Source organism: Parasteatoda tepidariorum, chromosome 10 (assembly GCF_043381705.1).
Source record: "Parasteatoda tepidariorum isolate YZ-2023 chromosome 10, CAS_Ptep_4.0, whole genome shotgun sequence".
Lineage (NCBI taxonomy): Eukaryota > Metazoa > Arthropoda > Arachnida > Araneae > Theridiidae > Parasteatoda > Parasteatoda tepidariorum.
Window position 1 is genome coordinate 69,840,431 of NC_092213.1, and position 10,112 is coordinate 69,850,542.

Here is a 10,112-nt window from a genome sequence, read left to right on the forward strand (position 1 = left end):
AAAAAAAATTTACTTAAATAAAATTTTATTTATTCAAAAATAATTCAAAAAATTCTCCGCAAAGGCACATTCTACAAATACTTGATAAAGGAGTTCCCTTGTTCTCTGGATTGATTCAAAATTTCTAGACTAAGACGTTGGACATTAGTAATCGTGAACCTAAAAATTGGGTAGGCTGTTCAACGGCGGTTATAAAATAAAAATAAAATGACTTAGCAACCCAACCTAATAAATCCATGATCGATAGGTCATCATATGTATCAACAGGTCCTTTTAATTTAAAAGCCACTTTTTAAAAAAAAATTTACTTAAATAAAATTTTATTTATTCAAAAATAATTCATATTCGAAATATTCATATTCTACGACCATAAAAAGTTAGTTCAACAATAAAAATAAGTGACAGAATATTGTTAAACACTCTGACTTTAAAATATTTGGTGAGGCGAAATACATTTAATGCATACATTACAACTTTGAAATATGTGAATTGTTAAAGAACTGTCCTTCCACACAAATCTTTCCACTACAAACTGATGGATTCCAAGACCTTATCTATGAAGATATTCAAAATATCGTAAAACGGATTTGAGAACAGACAGATAAATTATTGATCCAAAATCTATTTTAGAATGTATTATAAAACTGTATATTTTAAACATTGAATTGATATCTGTCCCCGATTAAGCATTTGAAAAAACTTTTGAGTAAATTTAATTTTTTCCTTGAGAAATACCCTCAAATTGAGTAAAATCGTAGGATAAAATAGTGTTCAATCCTATTAGAAATGTTTTACCGGTTTAAAAAGTTTCAATCAGATAAACCATTTTGTCTCTAATGTGTTACATCAGTTGGTCCTTCAAGTTGTATTCCTTCTCCAAATAGGTGGGGGGAAAAGCAGCCACATTGTGTAAAGATGACCGAATGATTCTTTAGAAATGCATCTGCATTAGTAAAACATGATCAATTTCGGAACGATCCATTGATAAAAAGTTCGTTCTGTGGTGAGTCCTTTTAATTTTGATGGTACAGTGATACGTTGTTAGTACATATTCAAGTTTTATTAGATTAATTTAAAAAAAAAAAAACTTAATTCGCATATGAAAAAATTAAAGCAATTAGAATTTTTGCAAACTTCTTATTGGAACTTAAAAGTATGGCCAATGACCATTTATATCACTGTTTAAATCATTTATATGCAGTTGTAGACAAAAAAAATTTAAATCCAATTTATTTAAGAAAAATTCATACAATACAATAATTACCACTAGAAAAATATTTTCTGAAACTAAGGATATTCCTAAGTTAGGTAAAAATTCTGCAAAAATATTCCATGAAAACAGAAATACTTAGGAAATAAATTCAATACTGTTTAACTCAGATATACCCAGATACAAAAAGTGATATATCATAAAAGTGGCAGTAAACATTTATTTATACTTAGTGGATATTTCTTTCTGCTACCTACCACTTACTTTTTAAAAAAGAACTACCTATTGACCAAATCTAAATATTTGCATTCTTTACATATGGTTGATAGAACTATCTAGTTTCTGTAAAATAAACAAGAATAATCAAACACTAGAACTAACACTGTTCTCTCTTTTGAAAAAAAAAGTAACCGCCTTTTCAAATGGCTTGACATAATATAAATTAACACAAGTTAATAATTAAGCTATAATTTTTAAAACTAAAAAAAAAACTTGCAATTTGTTAATTGCTAATTACTTTCTGAAATTTTAAATCAATTTGGCAAAATGCATTCACTTTTCCATGCCAGACACATAAGCAATTTCACATCAGTATTTCACCCAATATTGTAAAATTAGGCCAATTAATCATTATATACTTAATTTTAAAATCAAAAGTATCTGCAAACTATTCACTTTTCCATAGCATCCGCACACAAACGCATGAGAAATTTCATGTCATCTTTACTCAGTTCATCAATAGATTCTGTTTTGACCACTGATTTAAAATTCGCACTTATGAATTGCGCCACTTTATTTTTGAAAGCTTCGTCACTGTGTCTGTTTGCTAAGACAAATAAGACGCACGCATTATCCACTTGAAGAAGGTCTAGCAATTTTGTTTTGCAACTATCTCGTAAAGAAATCACTTCATATTTGTCAGCGGCATAGTACAATTCCAAAAGTTCTTCAAAGCCATATTCATCCGTTGTACCAGTGTAGATAAAATTGAGAAGCCTCTTCATTGTTTCTGATCCAATGTCTGAGATAGCAATCGGATTCTCCGCGGCTTCATGAGTGAACATCTTTTGGAAGACAGGGGAACGAGCTTGTAATATCAATTTATGAGCTTTGATTTTGTCTCCATCCACATTAAGAACGATGTCCGAGTAAATGGTTTCATCCAGAACTTTTTTAAAATGCAAGGAAAGCTCTCGCAAATTATTCGTCAGTGATAAGTTCTCTGAATGTTTACACTCATCAACAGCATTCCAGTCGACAGAACTACAGGTGATGACTAATGGATATTTAACGGATGGTGGTAATTTGTTCGTGAAGTCTTCAAGAAAATCGATTTCGTCTTCATCATCTTCAAAATAATTCTTCGATAGTGTTTTGCTGTAAATTGTAGAGACCTCGTCTTTTACAATGATAGTGAACGATCTAATTTTTATACCGATTGATGGATTCTGTAAATTCAAGTAAAGACTTGAATATTTACTTACTTGCATCTCAAGAAACGAATTATCTCCCTTTTCTAATTGAAATTCAGAACTCCGAATGCTGCAATCAGGTTTAATGTCCTCTTCATTAAACTGCCATGTGAAAAAAAAGAAATGTTTTGAATAGACTAATAAAAGATTTTTCTCTTGCAGAAAACTAGCCATTTTAGAGCTTATTACGAATTACAAACTTTCTCAATAAAAATATGGTTTAAAAGCACTGTCGAAATTTTCTGAGAGATACGCTATCTATTGTCGTCACAACTGAAGATAAGTAGTTTAATCGCTTCTTTCTGTTCAGCCTTAAACAATGATTTTTTGCAATGTCTAAAACAAGCTCAGAAATATATATATATATATATATATATTAGAATTAAAGAAAGNCATATATATATATATATATATATATTTGCCATTAGTTATTTGCCTTCATCCTCTATTTACGCATCGATTTTCCTTTTTTTCTTTTTTAACCAGGCAAACTTGTTACAAAAACATTTTAAATCATTTTCGAAAAATGCCTCTAAGCGAAAGTTCATTTGAATTCGCTTCTTGTTTCATATATTGCATTTTGAGTTTGTATTTTCTTGAATTTTTATTTTCTGTTTTTACTTGATTGTTTTATTTAGCAATTTTTTTTATTTTTACATTTTTTAATTAATAAGTTCTATTTTAATTTCAATTTTTAGTGCTTCTCACACTATTGTTTTAGTTATATTAACATAATATTAAAAAGCACAATTTTTTTCGATATAATCGTGTGAACTGATGACGACACTATATATTTTGCTTACTTTCTTTTCTTTCCTTTCTTTATATTATTATTATTTTTTTTTTAGTTTCGAAATATTTTTTAATTTGTAAATAGACACAGGGTCTTAATTGAAAATTGCGATTTCTTTCAATAATTCAATAAGTATAAGTGTAAGGTAATGCTTGGAATAACATATCGAATAAGTTACCTTTGCATTCTTTGTATCGTCGAATAAGTTACCTATACCATTGCATTCTTAGTCCGAATATCTTTGCTCTGTCTTTATTCTTAGTCTAAACATCTTTTTCATTTTAGTTAGTTATTTCATATTTTAAACAAAAATTGCTTGAAGGTCAATAATTTAAATTGAAAACTGAAATGCCTGAAGTATTTCACAAACAAAATACGTGTACTAGTCACATTTAATATCACTTATAGAGAAATATTTTATTCAGAACTGATAGAATGTTACTGTGAAAACAAGTTTATTTCGCTTTTATTGCAAAAACTTTTATTCGCTCTTATTGTGAAGATAATTTGCTGCCAGCTTCATTAAATAAAAAAACTGACTTTTCTACCTGTTAATTATTGTAAATTTAAAATATTTTCACGTTCTCTTTAATTAAATTCTTCATAATTACTGCAATTCATATCAAAAGTCTTGGTGGCTCGCCTCCCAATGAGGTGACCCGGATTTGAACCCCAGGTATGGATGAATATACGAATTCCGTACCTGGCTCGCACTGATCACCATGCTGACGTAAATATCTTCAGGGGTAGACGGATCATGGGTGAAACTCCCCCTGTCGTCAGGCTAACAGTGGGAGGTTTTCGCATTTTGCCTCTCCATGTAACGCGAATGCTGGTTAGTTTCATCAAAAAGTCCTCCATGAAGACAAAAATTTCTCCCAATACTCGATCTAGAGCAGGGATTTCCAACTGGTGGCACGCGGGCCTTTTTTTGTGAAGCCTTTGCCTTGAAGCCTTTTTTTGTGGCCCGCGAACTAAAACATATTAGTTTTCTTAACGGACAATTTTCGTAAAAAATCTATAAAATATATTTTAAAAAAAATTTTAAAAAAAAAAAGCCTAATTTTTTTTTGTCATTTGCGAAATTTAACATATCAACGGAGCAAAAAAATTTATTTCTCGGTTTTTGCATCCAAGAAAATATTTATTCAAATACAAAAATAATCGTGTATGTTGCTCTCTTTTTTTTATTTCTTTTTTTAAATCTTTTTTTTATTTTGTGAATATAATTTAGCATGTGCGTATCAGAAATTCTCCAATTTAGCTTTTTGAAACCACTCATTTTGGACGAAATTATTTACATTTGTAAATTTTAAAGTGCATAAAAGAGGGAATGAATATCATGTTTTATCTAAATTACTTGAATTGAATATCGCGTGAGCGGAAAAGAAAAAAAAATAATTTCAGATGCTCGAGAATTTTTTAATTGTTGCTATAATTCCTAATAAGTCGAAAAAATTTTAATTTATCGCAGAATTAAATTTGAAAGTGAAAAAATCTTGTCACTAAGTTTCAGATTAAGAGAACATTCAAAATGATACGTAACAAGCATTATTTGTAATGCTTGTTATTATTATTTTTTTAATATTAAAAAAACTTTTATAAAAATCTGACAGCAATATTTAATGCTCCCTCAAACATAAAAGAGTCCTATATAAAATTTTTAAATTGGGGCCCGCCATTTGACTGTTGTTTTTAATTGCGGCCCCCGGCCTCATGTAAGTTGGAAACCCCTGATCTAGAAGCTCCCTTGTCTTCTAGATTTGGTTTAAAATTACACGGTTGCAGAATTGAACGTCCCAAGTAGCACTCAATATCGATTCATCTCGAAAAAGTTCGCTTACGACGTCGATCGATTTTGTTCCAAAACATCGATCTATAATAAAAACGCCCGCTTTTTTTTAAATATTATGCGACATTGCAAAACTGATATGGATCGATGTTTCAATAACGCCGTAGAATGTCGAGTTTGAAAAAAAAACATATTCCACGGCGTCTACAGATACTGTAGAATGTCGATGAATATTTTCAGTCAGATAGTCGTTTACTCAAAATTGGTTCGGCTGTTCAACGACGGATATAAAATAAAATACATATCAATAGAATCCATATTTTTTACTTGCCTCCTCTTGGAGCAATATAATTTGAATTATTCCATAGAGGTGAAACACTACTTATACTGTATGAAATGCTAAACATGGTTTTTGGAATCTCTTATTTCGCCAAGCAAAATAAAAAAGGCCGCCGTTTAAATACCTTAGACTTGAGGCAAAGCAATAATTTTAAAATATATAATACTATCTTGCAGTAAAGACTTATCTGGGCTTTAGAACAGACAAATAACTTAAATATTTTATAAGTTTTTAAACTTTTTGTGAAAAATCGCCAATTTGGCGACATTTTCACACCCAGATAAACATTATCAAAATCTCTGCCTTATTCTCATTTTTTGTAAATTTTTTATGAGCTCAGATAATGCAGCTTTCGAGTAAGTTTTTAAGTATTAAAAAATTAGACCACAAGCGCTTTTTATTTTCTGAAAACTGTGGTTTTCCTCCATATTGATGTTTTGCGCCATTTTCAGACTAAACATATAGAGCGCTGACTAAAAGATAGGCTAAACTTGATTTAAAAGTCATGAGTAACCGTTGCGATCTCACAGCAGGTTATGAAAATATCATTTTATTCTCAAAAAAGCGTTATTACATATGACTACAGAACTTCCGAAAAGGTTGCCTAATTGTTCGTAATTATTAAATATTTTATTTTTTCTGCAGATCATCCGCATTTTTGAAAAACTCGGCAAATTTAAAAAGAAAACGATTCATCAAAACATGAAGAAGAAATTTTGTAAAAAAACTCGATATTAAATATTTTTTGTAAAATATAAATATCTCGATATTTTATTTTTTGTACATTTTTTTAAAAAATTTAAAGTTCATCAGGTGAAGGTTAAGTCATTAATCAGCGTTGTTGGAACGCAACTGTTGATAACAAATTAGGTCGCAACTTACAAACAGGTCAAATAGAATGTGTGGAGTTGATGTTAAAATAAATAATGCATAATAGCAGTAAGATATCACCTCCTCAATTTTCGTTAACTTTTTTTTGAATAATAAACACTAAAAAACGAGATAAGAATATCAAAATTGCTGTTGAAATTGAAAGAAATGTCAAAGGCTAAGAATTATATTGCCGGGAGCAAAGCGAAATTAAAACAAGTTCGCTTAAAAACAATGGTAAAAGACGTTTTCCTTGAAAACAAAAACTATCCCGTTTGTTTGTTTACATCCCCTTCCCTCCCTCTTCTTTTAATGCTGAGTTGAGTTGTCGGATCTGGTTATTTCCGGATCATCGATCTTGAAGAAAACGTCAAGATCTTGAAGAACTTTAAATGCCAAGATAAATTTAACATTTAAGAGGAAATAACCCTACAGCGGCTACGCGTCAAGTTGCAGAAAAAATTATTTGAGAAATTTAAATAATGGCAGTTATTTTTTTGAAGTATCTAAATGTACGCTTTTTATATTAATAATAAGGAAATAACCTTGTGTGGTAACTGAGATTAATGACTAAGAATAGTCCTTAACAGGATTTTAAACAATAACCTCAAGCCATCTAAATAAAGAAATGGTTAACTACGTAAGGTTGTATCAAGAGGGGGGCAACTGGGGCTGTAGCCTCAAGTCCCCAAATATTTTAGGGCCCACTAAAAGGCACCTCTAAAATGTAACTGATTTTTGTAATTTTTGGAAAAATTGTTAGATATTTCCTAGCGTTATGTTTCAAAATCTTTGTGTAGAATCATTAAAAATTTTATACATTTTTTAAATGTGACATTCGGGGGGGGGGGAATGTNGGGGGGGGGGGGAATGTATTTAGTCACGTTATTTCCTTCTGCCTTTTGCTGAAGTCATAAAAGCGTGGTTTTTCTGACTAGTTTTCTTTTCTTCTTTTATATATATATATATATATATATAACCGTCGTTGAAGAGCCGACCCGATTTTGGGTTTACAACTACTAATGTTCAACTCCGTAGCCTAGTAATTTTGAACCCAATCCAGAAGACTAGGGAACGCCTGGATCAAGTATTGGGAGAAATTTGTCTTCACGGAGGACTTTTTGAAGTAACTAACCCGCATTTGCGTTAAATGGAGAGGAGGACCACGAGAACCTCCCACGGTTAGCCTGACGGCAAGGGGACTCTAACCCATGATCCGTCTACCACTGAGAATATTTCACATCAGCACTGTGGTCGGTGCAAGCAGGATGCGGAATTCGTATTGACTGGGATTCGAATCCGGTTTTGGAAGGCGGACGCTCTATCTCCTGGGCCCCTATAACTATCTACAAAAGTGGTCCCCAACCCAGGGGCCACGGATCGGTACCGTTCTTCGGATCAAATCATACAGGGCCGCCCTAGGAACATTAAATAGTTTCCATTTTATTTACTATGGTGTATTTCGTCCCGGTTTGTCGACTTTCAGTGGACAAGAGGTTAAGCGAGAACTGAGATAAAACTTAATCTGAGATAAACTTAAAACTAAGATCCGTCACCTAAAGCCGCACTCAGACCGCGCATGCAACTGTATTTTGTTTTGAAGGCATGCCTAAATACAATTAAAATTATTGATTCAAAACCTGTCTAAAACATCCGCTACTCTCCCCCTTCGTTGTGCGAGACGGTTAAAATTCTTTTTTTTTTCTCTATTTTTTTCGCTTTTATTTTATTCTATTACAGTTGTTGAACAGCTGACCCGATTCTAAATTTTCGACTGCGTAGCCCTGTAATTTTGAGTCCAACCCAGAAAATAATGGAACTCCTGAATTAAACATTGAGACAAACTAGCGTTCGTGGACTTTTTAATGGAAGTAACTAGCATTTGCGTTACAAAAAAGGAAAACCATGAAAACATCCAACAGTTAGCCCCATGGCATGGGGTCTCCAACTGAGGATATTTTTTGTCAGTAGGATGGTCGGTGCGAGCCGATCGTGAAATTCGCATCAACCAGGGGATCCGAACCTAGTTCAATTATTGAGAGGCGAATGCTCTACAGCTTGAGCCACCAAGGCTCCATTTTTTTCTGTTTAGCTTTAGCATACCTGCCAACTCTTCCGGATGATTTTATTTTCATATTTAAAGTGGTAGTAAATATATAATATTTTTTCTTTTATAATTTTAATTTTTTAATGATTTTGATCACCACTATTCTTACAAAAATTAAGCGCATATATTAATATGCGTTACTATCATGGTTGTCAACTTAAGTTTTCTCAAATACAACGTATTTGTTTGCTTAAAATTGAAGTTTTAATTTTATTTTAATACCACTGGGAAAAATTATAATGGAAAGGATTAAAAGTTGGCAGGTATTTTTTATTTATTTAAAATTATATATCTTAAAATTCAAAATTTTTTGAAATGTTTTCACAAAAATAATAATAAATGATAAATAATTACTTAAGGCTTGTTTTTGCATAGAATAGTCTTTGGGTAAACGAATTTTATAACTGTGTATAAAATGTTTCATTGAGCTGTTCAATCACTAATATACTTAACTATCATTTTCCCATGATACAGGATGACACCGCTCAGATTCACCTAGAAGGCATTGGTGATCCCCTTTTATTTATGCTGAGATCGAACTCGTCATCAGAAACATCAAATCCAACAAGTCTCCGGGTCCTGAGGTGTACAGGGACTTATATTATTGTAACAAACAACTGGATCAGGGTTGTGCTCAACAAATGTTTACAATTGGGTTCTTTCCCAGAACCTTGGAAATCTGCATCTATTTGTTTAAGACCTAAACAAGGTAAAGACCCTCGCTTCCCCCAGAGTTTCCGTCAAATCTCGCTGCTCTCTACCTGGGGTAAAATTCTAGATAAACTAATCACTGAAAGACTAATCTACTTCTTGGAAAGTAAAACCAAATTACACCCAAACCAATTTGGCTTCAGGAGAGGAAGTACTAGAGCGGACGATGCTCTTAACTTGCAAAACAGGAGGTCAAACACACAGTAGGCGTCGCCATGCAACATCAAAAATGCATCCAACTCTGCAAAGTGACATATTCTTAAACAAAAGCTTAATGGTCTCGGCGACTCGGTGCTGGCAGTAATCTTTGACTATTGAAAGAATCATCACGTCTGTTTTAACTTTAATGGCACTTTTATTGAATCAGCAACTAATGTAGGGGTGACCCAGTGTTCATCCCTGGGACTCATTCTTATTAAATCACTCTTAGTGGCGTATCTAGGGTATGGCAGGTATGGCGAGAGCCATGGGCGCATTATTTGAAAAAGGCGCAAAATCAACCAACACCGTCTTTTTTTTTTTCAATTTTTCAAAATATTTTGATATTTTGCTTGTTTTAAAAAAATTAATTTAACATACATACAAATTTTAAAAACAATAATACAAATTTCAAAAAAATAAATAAAACATTGAAAAGAATCATTTAGAAAACTCTCCAGAATGCAGAATAAAAACTTCCAATGATCCGATCCTCAGATAAATCTTTCTTTTTCCAGTACCACAAGCAAAAAGACAAGATAAACATCTCTTCATATCACATTACCAGGATGTAAAAGGGCAATTATCTGGGGATGAATAGAACACCTGCAGGCATAGA

General features: G+C 32.0%; 1 protein-coding gene across 1 annotated transcript in view; it reads right to left on the minus strand.

Moving 5' to 3' along the window:
- The window catches only part of LOC107446813 (speckle-type POZ protein B), a 35,950-nt gene extending 33,165 nt beyond the window's left edge, over positions 1–2,785 (minus strand). The window contains exon 1 of the mRNA XM_071186433.1: positions 2,695–2,785. The gene's annotated coding sequence lies outside the window, so the exon portion shown is untranslated. The remainder of the gene's footprint in view (positions 1–2,694) is intronic.
- Between the last annotated feature and the right edge of the window lie 7,327 nt (positions 2,786–10,112).